The 22,169-nt window shown below is 48.8% G+C and overlaps 1 protein-coding gene across 2 annotated transcripts in view; it reads right to left on the bottom strand.

Moving 5' to 3' along the window:
• Positions 1-21,865, bottom strand: part of CEMIP (cell migration inducing hyaluronidase 1) — a 160,725-nt gene extending 138,860 nt beyond the window's left edge. For both annotated transcript variants that reach the window (XM_060095364.1, XM_060095363.1), the window contains exon 1: positions 21,622-21,865. The gene's annotated coding sequence lies outside the window, so the exon portion shown is untranslated. The remainder of the gene's footprint in view (positions 1-21,621) is intronic.
• Positions 21,866-22,169: the final 304 nt, after the last annotated feature.

Here is a 22,169-nt window from a genome sequence, read left to right on the forward strand (position 1 = left end):
AAAAACCAATAACCATCATTATCACCACCTTCATTGCCTTGCTTCCCAGCCCAGGGAATTTTCCATTACTATATTTGCTTCTTGCAAGATTCTTTTTGGTTTTACTTTTGTTTTTTTACATAAAATCCTAAAATTAAACCTTGTTGGTTGCACATTTCCTAATCCAATTTGGCCTAAAAGTTTGGGTCAAAATTGAACTGAAGGGACTTCCCTGGTGGCACAGTGGTTAAGAATGTGCCTGCCAATGCAGGGGACACGGGTTCGAGCCCTGGTCCGGGAAGATCCCACATGCACGGGCAGAGCAACTAAGCCCGTGAGCCACAACTACTGAGCCTACGTGCCACAACTACTGAGCCCACATGCCACAACTACTGAAGCCCACGTGCCTACAGCCTGCGCTCCACAGCAAGAGAAGCCACCGCGATGAGAAGCCTGCGCACCGCAACGAAGAGTAGTCCCTGCTCGCCACAACTAGAGAAAGCCCGCATGCAGCAACAAAGACCCAACACAGCCAAAAATAAATAAATAAATTTATTTTTAAAAAATTGACCTGAATACTGTTCATACATCTACGGGGAGGACGCCGCTCCTGCCTGGTCATCTGATAGCTGTGTGAAGTCATCCACCTCTGCACTGGGCAAGGAAGGTATGTGAGGAAATACAGAATGAGCTCTCAGGGCAGGGCAGCTCACGATGGGGCTCAGGAATCACCCTCTTCTTAGGGCTCTGGGAAACATCAGTGGAGAACAATGGCCTTGAGAAGCCATTCTGCATGGTAAGTCTGTACCCAGTGCAGGTGCAAATGGTTTTCTCCTTCCTGCCAGGACCACATAGGCCTCAGAGGCGACCGGAATGTTGGCTCTAGTGGGTGGAAGGCTGGGGAAACTCACCAGAATTTCATAATTGAGAAGATACAATCCCTTACCCACAAGGTATAGTTCAAGATAAAATCAAGGTGGGAGGGATGGAAACACTCCAGTCTCCATGATCCTAATCTGTGACCCCGGAATGACCCTTTCTTACTATTTATAGGTTTAGGATTTAAAGGTCTGTTAAAATAGTAACCAACTGAAAGCCAAAATTGTTCTCCGGAGAAAAACCTTTACCTGACAGCAGTGAGCTTGGGTCCAGTGAGAAAACATCCAGAGGGGAAACAGGCAGGACTGGGCCATCTCAAGGGCATCTATGTGAGTTTCTGGAAGAGGCAACGCCTCTGGGCTGATGCAGCCCCAAGAGTACACAGTCTGGCAAGTTGGGAACACCTCTGTGCCAAGAGAAACGTACCCCTTCCTCAGAGCAGACACAGCCCCCCTACCAGGGCACCCAGCTTCGTGAGCAGAGTGGTGGAGAATTTCAGCTCTCACTCCCGCCCTGTTCCAGCACCTTCGTGCAGTTCACACAACCCAGCGGCTCTGATGGAAGATCCCAGTTCAACCTCACCATTCCTTTACAAAAGCAGGGGTGGATCCATCATTGTACAAATAAGAAAACTCAGGCCTGGAAAAGTGAAGCTGGTGGTCCAAGTTCACACGGCAAGCCAGTGACAGAATCTTGAACCCAGGACCTCTGACCTCAAAGCCATCGCTCTCATGATCACAACAAGATGGAAGTGTCAACATGCCAGAAACCTTCCAGGACACATACCCAACCAGTAGATTTATTTCAGTCATTCCAAGATGTGGTGAAAAGCAGCAGGAACTGACCCAGAATTGCAGCAAAGTGATGTCACCACTCTGGCCAGCCCACACCCCACGGTCATTATTTTAAAAGCGATGAGACCATCCATGAAAGCTGGTGCTGGAGCCATGCCCCTGTCAACATCCGGGTGTGTGGGCAGGGCCTGGAGGAGGTCCTCTGGGGGCTGCATTGCTGACAGGGTGGGTAAGGGCTGGAACCTCAGCTGGCAGAACCTGCCTACCCACGCCCGGCTAAAGGCAAGGGCATCAGGAAGGGTGAGCAGGACTTCCTTCGGGCTCTGGGACCTGCCCTGCAGCAGCTGATGGCTTAAGCCAGCCTTCAGGAAATGTAGCCAAGATCCTGTGTTGCATGGTCCCCTTCCCACCACAGGGTCCCCTACCTCCTGGGTCCTCCCACTCCCAGGTGCTGGCCTGTCCTTGTTGCTGTACTTGGAGGATGGATGGATGGCCAACACATCCCCAAAAGGTTAACTGATGACCCAGGTGCCAGCTGAGATGAATGCAAGTATCAGGACATGTTTGCACAATTAAGGCTCGGAGAGAAATCATGCAAGGTGTCACCATATAAGTACATCCGAGTTGCAATATTACTATGGAGGAAGCAATTCTATCCAAGGCAAGGGTCGTGGATTGATTACAAATATGGCCCCATTCCCCCCACCCTTTGCTCTTCTCCCTAGATCCGTGTCCTTTGCAATATGGGTTTGTAGCTTCTCCCATCACAAGGTAGAATCAAAATCTTCTCCCCTTGAACATGAGCTGGCCTTGCTTCAGAATGAAGCAGAAGTGATGGGATGCCATTGAGTTTTGAGATCCAGGCATGCGTTCCCTCTGTCTCTCAGAACCGGATCAGTCACCTTAGAACACACCCAGGCTAGCCTGCTGGATGATAAGAGATACATGGTCCAGTGCCCCTTATTCCTTCAGAAGAAAGTCAGCCAATGCCAAGCATGTGGGCAAGGACATCCTAGACCAGCCAGCTTCCAGCCGTTCTGCCAGTTGACTCGAGACACAGATGAACCAGCTGGCTGGCAGGTGCAGTCCGGCCATGGAAGGCCCCGTGCACCAGGCTGAGCTGTTTCCCATTGGCCCCCAAACCTCTAGACCAACAGCTCCACTTTCTAACAGGTTTTTGGAAAGTTAAAAGGAGAGGTAAACTCAATGTCTTTGCCTCTACACATCTTTTCAATAGGGTCAGAAACAGCAGGAACCTTAATTACTTTGCAAATCTTTTTAGAATATGAATCTCTTCTCTAACTTTGATATAAAGTAAGTTTTTTGAAAATATGGTTTGCAAAGACACCCCAAGAGTGTGACTATCACACGTATTCGATGAAAAATAAAGCCTTGGATGAGGAAGAAGTCCTGAAGTACGATGACATTACAGTCAAGGTTTTCCCAGGACTTTAATAAAAGAGAAAGACCAGCAGTTTAAAAGGAGTTGCCACCACCAATGTTAACTAGTCCAGCTGTGGGAAGACATGGAAAAGCCAGCCGCATTCAACTATTAGTCATTCATTCATTCATTCTATAGAGGTAGCAGGCAGTGACTCTGTCACAACCTACAATAGGCCCCGAGGCTCTATAAATAAATAAGAGGTGAGCCCCCAGGCAGAGGGGGGGAACGGACATCCAACCATTTAACTCACGGGGTCTGTCATAACAGCGATACTCAGGGCACCCAGAGGATGGTGAGGGGATTTCAGCTGCCTCTTCAACATAGGCTAGGAACAAACTTCCTTACACTATTTGTGCATAAAACTTTCTATTTCATGGAGGAGACTGCACCCAGGATGCTGGCATTCCTGGACCAGGGCTTCCGTAGTCTGGGTAAGCATGGGCACCCCAGTGAGTGGTCTCTCTCAGGCTTTGACTCACTGGGACACAGAGATGACCACCCAACCCAAGGAGGAATTATCCAGCTCCTCTCCCCAGGCAGCGCTGCCCAGGGACTGCCCAGATGTAGAGCTTGCACGCCGGCTAGCAGCCCAGTGTGCCACCCGACTGACCCTCATTTGGCTAAATTCTTAGAGCAGAACAGCCGGCAGAGCTGGCCGTGTCCCTGCAGAGCTTTGGAGACATAGCCAGGCCTGGTCCACTGAGATGGAATCTCTGAAGTCCGCCCAGATGGTCAGATCAAGTGTCTGGCTGAATTCCTGCCACGCTAGCCTTATCACATTTCTGCCATCTTCCACACCGGTAACTGGATCAGCTAAGCTTTCACTGGCAGCGCAAGCCAATGGATAAAGGAGAGCCTGTTCAAGAAAACTGTGCTTGGATAACAGGTTAGTTGATTGAGGGGAAAACTAAGTTAGCATCTGTCTTTGCACCACGAACTGAAATAAATTACACGCAGGTCAAGGAGCTTAAAAATCAACCCACCGGACCACCAGAAGACTCTAGAATTGTACACTGACGGAAGAAATCCAGAAGGAAATGATCAACAGATTGGACTGCACGAAAAGATTTCACATATTTTACAAACTCACCCAAAAGGAAGACAGGGAGAGAGAACCGTCTCTGGACGTCTCTCGCTCCAAAGCTTCATCTCTCGCCCCATTTGGCTTTTGTCCAGACACTCCCGCCATATTGGACTGCTGGTAGTTCCTTTCATGAAACACATTGTCTGATCTCCCTGTGTCCAAAGAGCCCTTCTCTGACTGACGGACAGGTTCTCACTATGTCGTAGGGTTCAAAGCAAGCATTAAGTCCTCCAGGAATAACGGAGTCCTCTCACTTTTCTGTGCCTTGCACGAACATAGAATGTTTTACTATTCTCCTTTATTCACATGACCACCCCACCTTGAATTGTAAGGTAGGGGCATGAATTACTGTGTTTTGTACGCTCCGTGTCTGGTGTAGAGTGGTTGATTAATAAGTGTTTGCTGAGTAAACTGGCTAAGCAAATGCAGTATCTCCTGGTTTTATTGATTCACCTGGCACTGACTCAAAGCTTCAAGGCCCTGGTATCTGTTTCGATAAAAGTCACACTGATAAAAGCACTACTGACTTATCACCCATGTAAGTGGGACACAGAGCACGCACCAAACGTCCTGTGATAAGAGCATTTCATCCAGAGTACCTTTAGCTTGCTCATTCATTTCCTGGCAGGCTCCTGTTGAGTACAACTTTGGGTTTCAAGTTCTAATCAGAGCTATCCAAGACGAAAAATGGATCCACTGAGGATACACCTTAGTGACACTGAATTTCGCCGCAGATCTTATCCATTTGCAAAGCACTCTGTGGTCTAAGTGTAATCAGCAAAGAGAAGCTAACCCAAATCTCTGTTGAAAATCCTTGCTAAGGTCTGTTTCAAGGTGTTTTAAAAGTGTGGTGGCGGGGGGGAAGCATCTCTTTATGGAAATACTTTCTGGTACAAACTGTGTATAACTGCAATAATAAATTGCAAAATGGAACAGAAGCAATTTCATACCTTACCCTCAGAGATAATCATTAAACACTCCATAGCATTTAAAAGTCACTGATATTTTGAAAGCAATGAATAACCCCTATTGAAAAGACGCAAGGTTTCTTGCTTGGTCATGCCCCTAGGTGTCGTGAATGTGTATTTCCAACCCAAACCTTCTCCAGTCTTCCCAGCATCCACCCAGGTACTCAGCCCCCAAACCTGGGAGTTTCCCTAGACACCTCCCTCTCCCTCACCCTATGTCCAAACCACCATCCCGTTCTGTCCACCGTGTCTCCTAAACACCAGCTGGATCCACCCGCAGCTCTCCTTCCACCTCCATCTCACCATCTCTGCACCCCTTGCCCAGCACCAGAGCCTCCTCTGTGATCTTCCTGCTTTTGCCAACCGCTGCCCACCGCCACCCACTACCCACAGGAAGTCACCTGAGAGCAGCCAGAGGGCCCTTTTGAAAAACAAGTATCAGACAATGTAACTCCCTTGCTTAAAACCATTGAATGACTCCATCGCATTTAAACGAAGTTCACAGCCTTGAACGTGGTTTGAAGGATGCTGCAACGATCTTCCCTCTGCCCCACCCCCGCCTCCCCTACCTTCCACTCCAGTCTTGCCTTGCCCCTCTCCTTCCCTGCCCCAGGCAGACTGGGCCTCTCTCAGGTCTCACCCCAGGGCCTCCATGCACTCCTGCTGCCGGAGGCATCCCTGCCCCCCCACTCTCGGTCTGTCTAAACCTCCACAGCACCCTCCTAGGCTCTGCCTAAATGTTGCTCTTTCAAAGAGACTCTCCTCCCCCCCAACTCCTTCCATTCCCCCCTCCACCACCCAGCTCCCCAGATGCCCTGTTTTCTCTCCTGGTACCTTTTTTTTTTTTTTTTTTTTTTTTTGCGGTACGCGGGCCTCTCACTGTTGTGGCCTCTCCCGTTGCGGAGCACAGGCTCCGGACGCGCAGACTCAGCGGCCATGGCTCACGGGCCTAGCCGCTCCGTGGCATGTCGGATCTTCGCAGACCGGGGCACGAACCCGTATCCCCTGCATCGGCAGGCGGACTCTCAACCCCTGCGCCACCAGGGAAGCCCCTCCTGGTACCTTTTAACTTCGCTTCATATCATCAACCATGGTTTGAAATCACATACCCGTGTGCATTTCCTTATAGGTCTCTCTAAACCTCTGCTGTTAAATACAGTGGCCACCTGAGGCTAATGAGCACTTCAAACACACCTAGTCCCAACGGCGATGCGCTATAAGTGTAGAATCACACCGGTTTCAAAGACTTGGTATGAACAGAAGACTGTAAACTACCTTGATACTTTCTGTATTGATTAGCCATGGAAGTGACAACAGTTTGGCTGTGTTGGGATAAAGTATGTTATTAAAATTAACTTCACCTGTTTCTTTGGACTTTGTGTTGATGGGGCCGCTAGAAAAATTAGAATTCCACATGTGGCTCACCTTACACATTTGTTTTTGGGACAGTACTGCTCTAGACTGCCATCTCCATGAAGGCAGAACTCGGCCCATTTTGTTCACTGCCGCATCCCCCGGGGCCTAGTACAGCATCTGGAATAGTATGAGCTGATTCCAGTGAATTGCTAGGTGCATAAATAAACGAGTGAATGAATCCAGGTAAGCAAAGAAGAAACTTGTGGTGGAAAAGACAGTCCTATGGATGTAGTTACGGCAAGTCTGTAAACTTGCTCTTACTTTGTGTCAGGTAATAAGAGGGAGAAATTTCTGATCAGGAACTGTTTGGAGCAACAAGGTAGTACCCCCTCTTAAAAGCGAAGGAGAGCTAATAGACCATCAGTGGTTAAACCAGAGAAAAGTCACCAATAGCAGAAAAGCAGAGATAAACTTCTGAAGGGTCTCTGACCCCTGGTTAGACCATTGTTCAAATCCCCCAAGCCAGGAACCCACTTGGCAACATTTTGTCCCCAAAATAAAATGATCAAGTTTATAAAGATAACTTGACAAAAGCCTTCTGCTCAAATTCAAAGGTAACACCTGTGTTCATAAAACTGTAATTAGTACCAATTAAGGCTTTGGGGGCAGAGGGGCCCAATTACACTCAGTCTTTGTTTTTTATTCTCATCCACTAATCAATGTTGAGCCCAGAATTTCCCCAACACGTGCTCCCCGGCATGTGAGTCTCACCAGGTCCTCTACGGAGAACGCTCTCGGGAAGTGCTGGGTAGCCCACTCCCCTACTGGAGATCCACGCTGCACAGTGGTTTATAAAGGCTTTGAGAAGACCTTTGAGAATAAAAACCAGTCGACTTTTTTGTTTTTTGTTTTCAACTGGCGTATAGTTACTTTACAATATTGTGTTAGTTTCTGCTGTACAGCAAAGTGAATCAGCTATACGTATACATATGTCTCCTCTTTTTTGGATTTCCTTCCCATTTAGGTCACCACAGAGCACTGAGCAGAGTTCCCTGTGCTATACAGTAGGTTCTCATTAGTTATCTATTTTATACGTAGTAGTGTATATATGTCAATCCCAATCTCCCAATTCATCGCACCCCGCTTCCCCCTTGGTATCCATACGTTTGTTCTCTACCTCTGTATCTCTATTTCTGTTTTGCAAATAAGTTCATGTGTACTGTTTTTCTAGATTCCACATATAAGCAATATTATATATTTGTTTTTCTCTTTCTGACTTACTTCACTCTGTATGACAATCTCTAGGTCCATTCATGTCACACCAGTCAGAATGGCCATCATCAAAAAATCTACAAACAATAAATGCTGGAGAGGGTGTGGAGACAAGGGAACCCCCCTGCACTGTTGGTGGGAATGTAAACTGGTGTAGCCACTATGGAGAACAGTATGGAGGTTCCTTAAAAAACTAAAAATAGGGACTTCCCTGGTGGCACAGTGGTTAAGAATCCACCTGCCAATTCAGGGGACACGGGTTTGAGCCCTGGTCCAGGAAGATCCCACATGCCACGGAGCAACTAAGCCCGTGCGCCACAACTACCGAGCCCGTGTGCCACAACTACTGAAGTCTGCGCACCTAGAGCCCGTGCTCCGCAACAAGAGAAGCCACTGCAGCGAGAAGCCCACACACCACAACGAAGAGTGGCCCCCGCTCACCACAGCTAGAGAAAGCCTGCGCGCAGCAACGAAGACCCAACACGGCCAAAAATTAATTAATTAATTAATTTTAAAAAATAACTAAAAATAGAGCTACCAACCATATGACCCAGCAATCCCACTCCTGGGCATATATCCAGAGAAAACCATAATTCAAAAAGATACATGCACCCAATGTTCACTGCAGCACTATTTACAATAGCCAGAACATGGAAGCAACCTAAATGTCCATCAACAGAGGAATGGATAAAGAAGATGTGGTACATATATACAATGGAATATTACTCAGCCATAAAAAGAATGAAATAATGCCATTTGCAGCAACACGGAAATGGACCTAGAGATTATCATACTAAGCGAAGTAAGTCAGAAAGAAAAAGACAAATACCATATATCACTTATATGTGGAATCTAAAATACAACACAAGTGAACATATCTCCAAAACAGAAACAGACTCAAAGACACAGAGAACAGACTAGTGGTTGCCAAGAGGGAGGAGGGGAGGGGAGGGAAGTACTGGGAGCTTGGGATTAGCAGGTCCAAACTATTATATATAGGATGGATAAACAACAAGGTCCTACTGTATAGCACAGTATATCAACATCCTGTGATAAACCATAATAAATAAATATGAAAAAGAATATATGTATATGTGTAACCATCACTTTGCTGTACAGCAGAAATTAACACAACATTGTAAACAACTATAGTTCAATAAAATTTTTAAAAATTAAAATAAATTTTAAATATCATTCATTCACTTATGGTTACCAAAGGGGAAAGAGGCGGGAGGGATAAATTAGGAGTTTGGGATTAACAGATATACACTACTATATATAAAATAAACAACAAGGACCTACTATATACCACAGGAACTATATTCAATATCTTATAATAACCTATAATGGAAAAGAATCTGAAAAAGAATATAAATATAACTGACACTTTGCTGTACACCTGAAACTAACACCACATTGAAAATCAACTATACATCAATAAAAAAATTTTTTAATTTATTTAAAATGTCATTCATTCATACATGTGTGTTAAGCACCAGCTCAGTTCTGGAGAGGCAGTGGTGAGCCAGGAGGACCCAGTCCCCTGCCCCCGCGGATGCTGAACTTGGCACACAATCTTTTCCTCTGCACTCGACCTCTGGAGCGCATGCCTGGGCCATTCAGATGGTGGCTGCGGGACTGGATACTTCCCCGAGTTTACTGAAGTCCGAACGTTTGAAAATGCCCCCAGAAGTTACAGCACTGCCCTCTCCATTTAAAATGTCTACTAATTCAATCAAGTCCGTCAACAAATGGAAGAGAAATGCCATTCTATATACCTCGTATGTACCAGGTCACAACTCTAAGAAGTTTGCCGTGTATTATTTCACTATTATTTGCCATGGATTATTCTCAGAATAATACACAATCATCCCGTTTTAGGGGGTGAATAAACAACGAAGGCACCAAGAGGTGAAGTAACTTGTCCACGGTCACAGAGCTCATCAGTGGCGGAGGCAGATTTGCAGTTAGATCTGCGAGGCTCCAAAGCTCATGCCCCCTTTTCAGCTCGTGACACCATCTCTAACATCCTATAATCAAGGAAAATATAAGCTAAAAAGCTTGAAAACATGATGAGGAAGGAATTTAAAAAACAGTTAATTCTGTAGTCAGCAAAATCTAAAGGAGTTTTTCCTGAAATACTTCCTTCATATTTCTCTCCGTTCATCTGATTAGAACCCTCTTGGAGATATTGATGATCTGAATCTAAACTAATATGTTTCTGTCAGAGGGCAGAGTCCCAGACCTCGTGACCTCTCTCTCCTCTGGTCATTTGATGGGCCCTCTTAGATTTGCTGTAGGACGAAATACAGTCCTGGGTACAGGAGCAACACTAAGAGAATATCTGTGGATGGGTTTAGTTCACTGAAATCACCTGAATGTCTAATCACAGCTACAGGGCAGGAAAGAGGTGAAGGCTGGAAGGTCACCCTGGCACCTCTGCAGGCCAGACAGCATTCAGAGTATCTGTTTCATCCAGTTCAAGCTGGACTATTAGAACTGGACTAACATCTTTCACAGTGACTGCTCTCTCCTTCCTCCTCAAGGCGAGCCTCTCGTGAAAATTCTGTCCCTTTCACCCACATTCCTTCCACCACTTCTGCTACAGGTCAGTCAAACAAAGCAGTTAGGAATCTGCCCAAGAATTTGTGAAGAATTATGAAGGTGCTTACAAAAAAAGTCAGCACAAAGGCCACAGGATGAAGATTAGAACACTCTGACCCCACAGTGAGACTGGATACAGAAAGCAGGGATGCATTGGTCTGGAGGGTTAATCCCGAAGACTCATAAGTCTCAGAACATTTTTCTCAAAGCCTTGGAGCTCTACCTGCAGAAGGACCAGACCTCACGTTGGCAGGGTCTCGGGCCACGAGATCCCTGAAATATTTCCAATTTAATGTTCTCCCCCTTGCCCTCTTGTCCGAGCACCAATAATCCACTGTAGGCAGTGCAGTTTTCCTTACTGCCTTTGCTGGGCCCTAGGAGCTACGTTCTCAAGTGAGAACTGGTATTCTGGAATGGGCTTCCTGCCAAGACCACCCTTAGGACTGAGGAACACAAGCCCAACCCAAGCCACCTGCCACCAGGAACAACAGTCTAATGTCCAACTACTGATGACACCCCCTTCCCTCGTCAAAACCACTTACATGAAAGCCCAAACGTCCTGACTCAGCTTTTAAGGACCATCACCACCTGCCCCCACTTTTACAGTCTCATTTCCAGGGAACTCCTAGACCTTGCCCCAAATATCTGCTTTCTAGATTCTCTAAATTTAGTTCAGGCTATTCCTGCCTTCCTAACCCTCTCTTCTCCGGCCAGCAAACTGGACACTCCTTCAAGGCCCCATCAGAACTTCCCTGGCTGTCCAGTGGTTAAGACTGCACTTCCACTGCAGGGGGAGCGGGTTCGATCCCTGGTCGGGGAGCTAGGATCCTGCATGCTGCGCGGTGCGGCCAAAAATAAAAGAAAAAAATTTTTTAATTAAAAAAAAAGGCCCAATCAAAAAACAGTTCCCCATGATGTCTTGTCTCTTTCCCCAGCAGTTATTTCTCATCAATCTGTAGGGCTTCCACCTTGTCCACACCTGCCTTACAGCACAGACTGTAGGTACCTGAACGCCTGTCTGTCCGTCTCCTCAACTGGGAGCTTCTCCATGGCAGGGAGATGCCACGGAGTCATTTCTGAAACCCAGGTGTCCAGAAAGAACTGGTGAATCAACAAGTGTGTTTGGGTGGCCATTATTCTCAAACTGCTTTATTATGAATTACGATATTCCCCTAAACGTGCTTTCTCTGAGTTTAAGAATCAGGCAACATCAGTCATTATTCAGAGCATGGGTTTCTGGACTCACACAGACCTGTGTCAACCCCATGACATCCAGGCAAGTGACCTCAGGTGGATCTCACAGAGTCTCCTCCACCTGATGCCTTGACTTGCCTCAGAGCTGTCAGGAGGATTAACTGAGGTGTGTATGTAAAGTTCTCTGCATGGTGCCTGAACTTAGTAAGCGCTCAAGAAGCACTGGATATGAATAAACATGATGGGAATAACCACAGGGCCACCAGAGTACACACCTCCGAGAAGGTGATTGGCAGGCTCAGGGTTCATTCAGTTCCCAGAGCAGAATACACAAGACTCAGCATCAACTCTATTCCACCGCGAGAAAAGCATATGCTTGTGGGGGCAGGGGGGCGAGGGGCGCGGGGGACGAGGGTTGGGACTCAGAGGCAGGACTCATGCATTTGTACATGTAATTCACATTTGAGTACCTACTATCTGCTAGTCCTTGGGAATAGAACAGAACATAAAAGAGTCTCTGCCTCTGAGCCCTGAATGAAGAAATGACTGTCTTATCCTGGGAGCGGCTGAGATGGGAGCCAGCCCCGTGCTCCACACTGAGGGGAAACCCTCGCCTTGCCCCACGCTTCCCAAAAAGTCCACCAAAGGGCCCTGTGTGAAGCGGACATCCCCCATTCAAAGTGCGACTCTACCCCTCTCTGTTCCCCTTGACCTTGGAGAGGTGATGTCCTCAAGCAACCTCAGCAGAGCAGAAGCTCAAGTTCATGCTTATTAAGCAAGATTCAATAGAAGCATCATCTTTTTTCCATGTTAAAAATAGCTTCTTGTTTAAAGTAACTGTGTGTGGGGAATGTTGAAAGTAAAAATGAGCTTCACTACCTGGTCATTCTCAGAAAATCCTGGGATATGTTACCATTTGGAACAACACTGCCCAACGATTTTAAAACTGAAAACAGATTTCAGCTCAGCCACCTGGAAAGCTCAAGTGTATGCACAGCCCACAGTTAGGTGGCCAAAGGAAACTCCCAGCTTCTTCAAAGCTGTGAACCAAATCGACACCACCAAGATTGCTGTGCCTTTTCATTTTTACAAAATCACTTAAATGAGAAAAAAATCCTTGCATGTGAAAGTTCCAAAGCCCAAATCCCACAACTGCTTTCTCTTTTGTTATCAGGAACTGAATTAAGAAATCTGGTAAACTCAATGTCTTCTTAAGAAGTCAAAGACACAGTGACACATCCGCCCAGCATAACTGGCAAAACATTCTACAAGGGAACACCGCAATTCCTTCCCTCTCCAAAAAGGAAGTTAAGGAACGGAAAAGGGAAAATATCGGCTTCAGATCACATGGACGTCTAAAGAGGACCCACATACGTCTCTTCTCCACTTTCCCTAAGACTTCTACACCCCCAGTTCAGATCAACAGGTAGGTTAAGAGCTGGAGGCGCCTTTAGCATCCCCAAAGCTTGTTTGTCTGTCTCTGTCACCGATATCTGCATCAGAAAATATCAGAACAGAACCAGCACTGACGGTAAGGACTTTGACTTCCCAACAGGAATGAGCCCTAGAGGGGGTCGGTCGGGAGAAGGGTGAGAACTCAGTCATCACTAGTAGCTAATATTGTAATGCAATATTTAACAAACTGAAATTAATGCAAAAAATCTATCACGAATCAAATATCGAAATGTTAAATAAAGACAGAACCAGTATTACTGATTTTTCTTTTTACCTCTCGTACCTACATTTGCTTGTGTCTCATAAAAGGCTACAGAATCGACCAGCCACAAGCCCGGGGCTCAGCTGTGAGCACCCACTGCGTAGAGCCTGGGGACGGCTGTGGGAAGGAGAGAGAAAGGACCCAAGCACACTCATGGCTTAGCAATGTTGGGCAAATAACAACCTTTTGCTGAGTAACATGGAAATAGATCTGAAACATATGGATTAAATTCCTCCCAAAATAAACACAATTTTTAAAGGAAAGGAAAAGTACTTAGCCACTATGTTTGAGGTTTTCCTGAATCCAAACCTTTGGAAAATTAGCATACGAGTGAATTACTCAGGGGCTGTAACACAGTCAGCTTTGAAACAGGCTCGTCATAAACCACCAGTTTGTTTTTAAAACGAAAAAATTTAACAGTTTGCCCAAATCTGCTCCCCGGCTCAATCCTTTTGAGGTTCATTGTTGTTGTCCTTTACAGGAAGGAGAACAGTTTGGCATGCCCGCTGTCCCCTGGGAGGCTCTGGAGACCCAGCAATCTGGGGGACTCGAGGAGACCAAGCTGGGAATAACGGCCCGCACCACTCAGCAAGGACAAGAGCCCTGGAAAGAAGGCACCCGGGTGAGTGATGCATTGGACTAAGAGCTAGACAGACACCCAAGATGTCATCCTGTACCAGCTCTGTACCCTTGGGCATCAGTGTCCTCACTGCCCACATGCAGGCACCAATGCCCCCTCAGGGGAATGGAGGGAAGGAGGGCATGCAGTGTGGTGAGAGCCGGGCAGCAGCCTCTGCATCCAAGTGGACAGCTCGGGCTCATCACTGGCCACCCATCAGACAGTCCTGTGGGACCTAGGGAACCAGTGTCTTTGGTCACCCGTCCCAGCCTAAGTCCTGCCCTAGGAAGCAAGGGGAAGCTGAATCCCCACGGTTTGGGAGTCAAGGCCATAGTTCCGGTGTTCCAGTTTCCAAGGCAATGGGGGGCTGATAGCAAGACCTCTGGACACGAGGCCATCTGGATACAGAGGCTGCTGAGCACCCGCTCTCCGGCCTTCCCTGACACTGCCCAGTTCCGTGCGTTGTTGGTCTGGCAGCAGAACAAGCCCCAGACAACTACAGATGCCCGTCCTGGAGGGCACTCTCATCTGCCTCTTCCTTCCATCCGCGTTCCTCACATACCCCGTGGAGCTCTCTGGACTGAACATGCCTTACTTTCATCACCTTAAATCAGTCATATGATGATGTTTTTGGAGCTGGCTCTGTGAACAGAGGGAGCTCTTCAGATCCCTTTGTGAGGACTGGGAGCACCCATCAGTGAGGGGTGGGGCTCTCTTTGGGCGTTGTCCCATTTAGAGTATCCATTTTCTCCTTTAAGAGAGCTTTGTAAGATGCCCACAGGAGCTCCAGCTCGAACTGAAACCTTCCGCCTCACCCTGCGCCAGTGGAACTTTTCCATTCTTGTATTTCTGGCTTACAGTCCCTTTTCAAAACTCACTCTTGGCTACATCAATGAAAAGGGATGCAAGATCCTGGGTAGAATTTGTTGAGTCTTATACCCTGGAAATATGCTTTTTTTTTTCTTGCCAGCTTTTATAGACTCTGAAAAGCCTTGTAAGGTTAGAAAAGGTTGAGTAACAAAGTTGAAAATAAAAAGCCCATTTCTGCAAGAAGTTCACAGCTCCATTTTCCTCCTCCAGTGGTCCTCTACGGCTGGAGTGTTTTGAGTCAGTACCTGCCACGTTTCCTTCCCCAGCCACACCCCATATACCCCACGTTTGTTAGAGTGTCACACGGGATAATTCTGGTTTCTTTTCATTGAAAATTGTTGACACAACAACCAGCAAGACATCTAGAACGTGAAGAAGACATAGCAAGACAAACCATGATAAGACTAAGGTAACACTCTTAACGCGACTGCCAAAAGCAAAAGGAAATGCTCCAGAGGCTTCCAAACTGTCTTCCTGGGAACCCATAGAGCTCCGTGGAATCCCTTGGGGACATCAAGACAAAACCCAAACCCCTACTCCCAGCCACAGCCACATTTCCTCTGGTTTGTACATTAGGATTTAGTAAGATTTTATGGAAAAAATATGGTTAAAGTCATTTTAAACCACTGGCCCAAGAAACAAAAGGCCCCAGAGACCTACAGCTGCCCAGAAGGACTCTCTCTCTTTGGTCAGGTGTGGCCCAAGGTCTGGGCAGCTCAGGTACAGAGCTTTGTGCAACTGAAGGGTTGCACGAGGTGAAAGGTTTAAGCCTGTCTATGCTTCTGGATCTTTCCTCATGGCCCCCTCTCTGTGTAGAATGCCTTCTGAACTCCACTCCCTACATTGGTTTCACCAGAAAAATCCCTGTAAACCGCTAATCCTTCTAGACGCACCTCTTCTCATGCCCCTTCTCAGGGAAGCTTCCTGGGATGTCCCCTGGCTTTGCCTTCCCCCGGCAGGCCCCCTGCCCACAACACCTCCTGACCCATCTGTCCTAGCCTTGGTCACACTGCATGGCAACTGCTGACGTTGATGTCTGCTCCCCCCACGGGACTGTTAGCTCTGGGGAACAGAGACCATTTATTCAACTCTGTCTCCCCAGTGGCTAACACAGGGCCTGCCCCGTAGAAGATGCTCAAACCCTTGTACTCAGTTTCTTCCCTGCTTCCAGATGCGGCAGTGGGTGACTGAATGCAACTGCACCCTTGCATCTTGGGCTGCAGGGGGCATCTCTGACTACCAGCTCATCCCCACAGGAAGGCTACAGGGAGGGCAGCTGAGGAAGATAATTGAGCCTTGAATTTCATTTTCAGGTTCCAAAAAAAAAAAAGTTGTGATCTTCAGAGTCAAGTCAAGTTGTTTAAATGTAAACAGGCATTCTCAGTGTCTGGAACCAGAGTGAGATGAAATTCCCCAAGTGATCTCTTAATACCACCAAAATTACATTCAAATGCCTCTGCCAGGCAAAGATAAATTGCCATTTGCACAATGGTCTTGCACTTAAAAGTAACTCGGTCCAGAGAGCTTTGGAAAATTTATTATGACCAGGAAAAGGGGAAACTCAAAGGGGTTCAAGATATTTAGTCTACTGATAAGACAGCTTAGGAGTGACAATAATTATCTCCAAGAATTTGAAGGGTCGTTAGAAGGTCATTAGGAGGACACAGGCCAGCTGGGCCCCATCTACTCGGACATCAGAAATGGACTTAAATTATACCAAAAAGAGTTGAGTTAGCGTCACAGAAGGTCAGCAGTGATGTAAGCCCTGGCCACCCAAAGGGAGCTCCACGAACCAGCACCATCACCTGGGAGCTTGTGAGAAATGCAGATGCTCAGGCTCCACCCCAGACCTACCCGATCAGAACTTGCATTTTAACAAGCGCCCCTGTGATGTGTTTGCCTATGAAAGTCTGAAAAGTCCTGCCCACTGTACTTTCCTCAGTCCCATGGGCTGGGTCCATGCCTTATAGCCACAAAGTCTCAGGCCAACAGCATGAACTCCTGACCCCAGAAAAGGCCAAAGAGTGCAGCAGCTTCCTGGGGGAGTCTGCAGCCCTCCTGCTCCCTCCTCCAGTGATGCCTAGAAACAGGAGAGGCAGAAGTCTGGCACAGATACTTTACATGCCGGAAGGACCAGTTTCTAGACGTGCCTTCCCTGTAACACAAAATGCCTGGTGGCTAAGCTCTTTTATGGACAGCTGAGGGAAAGATACACACAGGGTTTTCAAAAGCAGTTGTCTGGTCAAAGCACTTTAAACCCGAGTTCGATCTATCATGTGGCTGTCCTTGCAGAAGATTCAAAGATAATGCCTCAGCAATATCCCCATGCAAGGAGCCAGGCTGTCCGGAGCTAGAGAGAGGAAACCTGTTCTGAGTAAGCGCCAGTGGGGGAGGCCAGCTGCCTGTGCGCTCCCCCACCTCACCCTCCCCTACCGAAGGCTCCCACACCTGCAGGGGGTGGGAAGTGAAGGATGGATTCGGATGCCTGGAACCAAGCTGAGCCTAGAGAGGGGCCCTGGAAAATTACAGGGGCGGGGAGAGCAGCAGCTCCTCTCCCTCCGGGTGGGGAAGTGTGTCTCCTGGCACCGAGGAAACTAAGCAGAAAGCAAATGTATATTTGATGACATTTCTCTGCGTGCAGCCTCTCTTCTGAAGAGCCAGGTGTGAACGAAGCCTCGCACCAAAGCAGACAGAGGAAAAAGAAGGATAGGGAACCTACCAGAGAGACTAGGATGGCCCCTGGAAGTGCAGATAATGAGAGTCACTAAGATAGGCACCAGAGTCCTATCCAATTTAATGAAATATCCACATGCCAGGCCTTTGGGAAAGGAGGCTCAGGGCCCAGCTATCAGCTGGCGAAACAATAAAAGGGAACTCAGTACTGAGAAGTCTCCCTCCAACCCATTACCACCCTAACCTCCTACTAACCTAACCAGATACGAGAGTAAGAATGCGATCCTTTCCTGTTCCCTGTGCAGAGGAAACTGAGTTGCCTCCATGTGATGATAAACACCAAGCAAAAGGAGACAACTGATGCATTACTCAGATGAGAGGATCCATCTGGGTATCTGCCGTCGTGTGGAATGAGAGATGTAGCCTAGATTGATCATGGATATAGGCTCTTGTGAATGCAACCCATAAACACAACTTTGTTCCTTTTAGGAACCCAACACACATGCTTGTATTTCTCTTTTGATTTATAACTACAAGTGCAAAATGTTTTTATCCTATCAACTTGTGCTCCTCTGTCAATACCGCAGAAGGTACTAAAAGGGGGTCACTTAAGCGGCGGGCTTCAAAGGAGGCTGAGAGTAACTGAATTCACCCCTGTCATCCCGCCGGCCTTCCCCCCGAATGCCACTCTTGCCATTTGATCCGTCCGTCCCAGCCACACAGACACTGCTGCAACAGGCAGAATGCCACAGGATCTGTGAAGAGCCCCTTTCTCCCTCTCACGCCAGTCCCTCCCCTCTTTGGCCCCTACACTCCGAAAGTGTTCTGTAGTTCAATAGTTTTCCTACCAGAAAGTCTTGTATGCTGGAAACTGGAACTGCATGGGAGTCCAGAGAAGAGAACCGGGACTTAAACGTCAGCCAGGGCCCACGTCCTCCTGCTCCGTTCACATTACCGCGTAGACAAAAGTCACAGAAAGATTCCCAGCATCTGTGGACTGCATCCTTCAGTTCCACTCCTTTCAGATGGAGGGAGCTAAGATTACTTCTGATCTACTAAAGAAAAAAAATATGGAAAATCTAAGAGCCCCAGAACGTGAAACTGGCAGAAACACACACACACAGACACGCACACATACACACATACATTTTGTGGGGAAAAAAAAAATCTAACTGTAAGATTGGACCCACTACAACTCCATTATCCAAACTTCTGTGGTGTGTCCCATATTAGGGGTTTCTACCAGACAGACCCCCGAAGGTGGAGCTGGAGGAAATTTTCAAATCTATCTGAGAACAAATAAGTGGCAATGCACCAGGCAGAGCAAGTGCATGTCTTGGGCAGGGTCTCACAGCCAAGCAAGTCTCAAGCACAAGGGAATGCGCTTCCTGCCTGGTAACCACCACTCAGGGGTTTCCTAGACCAGGTGCTGCCCTAGTGCAGCAACCCCTCACTTCACCCTGCAGGAATCCAGAAATGGAGCTGTGGAGGCCAATCTCCATCAATACCCAAGGGAACTTCACCTTCAAGAGGTCAAAGAGGTCCCTCGGAAGATCCTGCATTCTTTTGAGAGAAGAATCAGGAAGAATTGATCATTTCAACCAGAGGGCTGTGATAAGATTTTGAAAATTACTTACTTTATCTTTTCTCCAAGTGGTACAGGTGGGAAAAACAGGCAACTGATTTGTTTCATGCAAAAATTCTTGCATTTTTCTTTGGTGAACAAGTTTTGTTTGTTTTGTTTTGTTTGTTTCCGCATTGTGATCAACTTCAGCACTTTCATCGATTCCATCAACAAGTTCTCAAACATGAATATAAAGTGGAGCTGGAGTCCCTATCAAAAAATTACTAGGTTAGGAAAGAGAATAGAGGGCTGGTGAACGTAAGTCAAAAGCAGAGCACAACCGTCTTTAAAAGATACCTATAATCGCTACCATTTTAAGAGATTTCTCTGTGCTCAGCACCGGTATAAGTGCTTTACACTGTGCTACTTAATTCTCATCAGCAACTCTGCAAGGTAGATTGTGTTGTCCCCAGTTTACAGATGGGGAAACAGACACAGAACTTAAGTGACTTTCGAAAAGTCACACATGCTGCTCCAAAAATAAATAAATAAAGATGCTTAATTGTTTTTACTCTCCATGGGTCTTTGCCAGTCACAAACAAGCAGATCTGAATTTCTTGCAATTTTAAAACGAAGGAAGATACATCTTCTGTATAGGTGAAATTGACGAAAAGAAGAGCCCCAGCCAACGTTATTTCTTATCAGAGAAGGGAGATGTTTAATTTACTCAGATTAACCCCTACAGGTTCTCTCCACCCTGTTTCCAAGCAATCAACTTGAAAAACCCTCTACTGGGCTAAAGAGGAACCAATGGAAGCTTCTTTAAAAGTGTTATGGACCTGGGAGGAAATGACTAGGATCGGAAAACAGCATAGTTGCTTTTGCAAATGCATCCAAACTCATTCTCTATGCACGTGTTCTGTCTGATCCTTCTCCATTCTGTCACTGTAACTGTGAAACTAATATCGCCTCCCAGTACCATATTTACTAAATAATTTAATGAAATGGAACGTGACCCTATATCATGCGCAGAAAACAATTTGAGGGAGGTCCCTAATTGGGTCTGGCATTATGTCACTGCCTCAGTCAAACGCTCAGGCGTCGCACAGTCGTAACACCTCGGAGGGCCCCGTGGGGCTGCTGAAAAGCCAGAGAAGCCCACCAGAGGCACCATCCCAGAGGTCCTGTACAGAGCTCAGCTGCAGGCTGATCTAGCAGCCGGTCACAAACCACGCAGGCTCCCTTTATCTTCCTTTTGAGTGGCTCACGTCGCCTTGGGACCGGACACCGAGGGCTCCCGCAGACTAGTGGTCCCTCTCCTCCTGCCCTGTGCCGCTACCCTGAGTCTGGGAGGAAAGCCGCGCGACTTCCCCGGGAGACCCAAGGCCACAGACCGGGAGTGGAGGAAGCGGCTGGGAGCTGTCCATGGTGGCTCCGCGCCTGGGCACGCAGAGCCGCCGGCTCCCGCCCCCGGGCGCTCCCGGGATAACGCTCCAGACCGCCGGAATGGAGAGAGAGACTCTCTCCCAGGCTGCAACCAGGCACTGGCTCACACATCAAAAGGTTAGTTTAAAAAGGGAGTTCTCACCTGTGGGCAGCGTTGGCTGCATGAAGCAGGACTCAGGACCTCAAATCGGCTCCTGGCGGCGCGCCGGGGACGGCAGTAGCGTTGGACCCTTGGGGAACGGCGGCCGTCTCTGAGAACGCGGACAGCGAGTCTGCGGCGGAGGACCTCGGCGCACTGAGCTCCTTTCTCAAGAGCACATGCGTCCGGCCGGGTCCATTCCAGAATGTCTCTGGCCCTGGTTCCCAGAGCGGCGAGCTGGAGACCTGGCCACGGCCCTGGCCTGCGCTCCACCACGTCCCTGACTTTCTTCCCAACCTAATATGACCTTTCTTGGAGCTGACGACCCTTGCCAGGGACCGCCGAACCCTCTTGCAGCGATGGCAGGTTGGGGATCTCAGCCTAAACAGCAGTAGGGGCCCTCGTGTCATCTAACATTCAATTGCCTCCACCCGTCGCGTGCCAGAGCGATGCTGGGTGCCTAGCGCCGTCGGGGAGTGCGCGAGCGTGTAGGCAGCGGGTGGCGGAGAGGAACACCAGAAGGAAGACCGTGCTGAAGGCCGAGCAGCAGGGCGCAGACCTGTTGCCAGATGCATGCCCACTCATGCACAGTGTGAGCCGGCTCCTTGTGGGCTGGACTCCGCGACCTGACCCTCGGAGCAGCTCCTCCTTGGCAAGACACTGTTTGGGGCGCAAGCCCCCCCAAGACATTCAGAACGGGGGAACTCTAAGGAAAACGGGCATCTGCCCCCGGCTCGATGCGCTCCGGGGACACTGGAGCGCCTGGCACCTGCTGCTTCCAAAGGCTCACACGACCTCAAAGAAATCCCACAGCGGACAGAGACAAGGACGTGTGCCCCTCAACAGACACGTGGACAGACAGACAGAGGCGGACCGCACAGCACTGAGTGGACAAACAGAAGCCAATGACGGGTAACGTTTTCCCTATCACTGGTGGAGGCGCCGAAACCCCAGTCTGCCCTCCCCTCTGAGGCTGGGCAGTACGCGCAGCCCTGGCGCGCCGAGCCCGGCCCTCTTACCTCCCGGTCGGTAGCCAAGACAGTGGCACGCCTCGCGGGCCAGAAGCGCAGCGGCCGGAGCGGTCGGTGGCACACTGACGGGCCCTGCGATCTCCCGGGACGTGGGCAAGCGGAGTGGTAGTTCGTCTGGGAAAGCGGGGCTCAGCCCCTGACCGCACTCGGCTCCTCCGGCCGCGAGCGCCCCGCCGCCGACGCCCGCCGCGCCGCTTGCGCTTGCCAGGCTCAGCCGGGTTGCAAAGCGCTGCGCTCGCCCGCGCTCCCCGGCCGCCGGCCAGAGCGGCGGCTTTTATAGCGAGCTGAGGCTTCAGCCGGCCGCGCCGGGCTGACTCCTCCCCGGGGCCCCTGACGCCCGCGCGCCACCGACCCGCCCCCCGCTGAAGCTCCCCCCCTGCCCAAGTGGGGCGGGGGCCCCGCGCCCCGGCCGGACCCGGGCGGGCTCTGGCGGCCGCTCTGGGAGACGCAGACCCGAGCCTGCGGAACCCGGGCGCGCGGAGTCCAGCGGCAGCAGCCGGGTGAGGGCGCTGGAGCCCAGGACTCGGATGGAGCAG

The sequence above is a fragment of the Mesoplodon densirostris genome, chromosome 4 (assembly GCF_025265405.1).
Source record: "Mesoplodon densirostris isolate mMesDen1 chromosome 4, mMesDen1 primary haplotype, whole genome shotgun sequence".
Taxonomy (NCBI): Eukaryota; Metazoa; Chordata; class Mammalia; order Artiodactyla; family Ziphiidae; genus Mesoplodon; species Mesoplodon densirostris.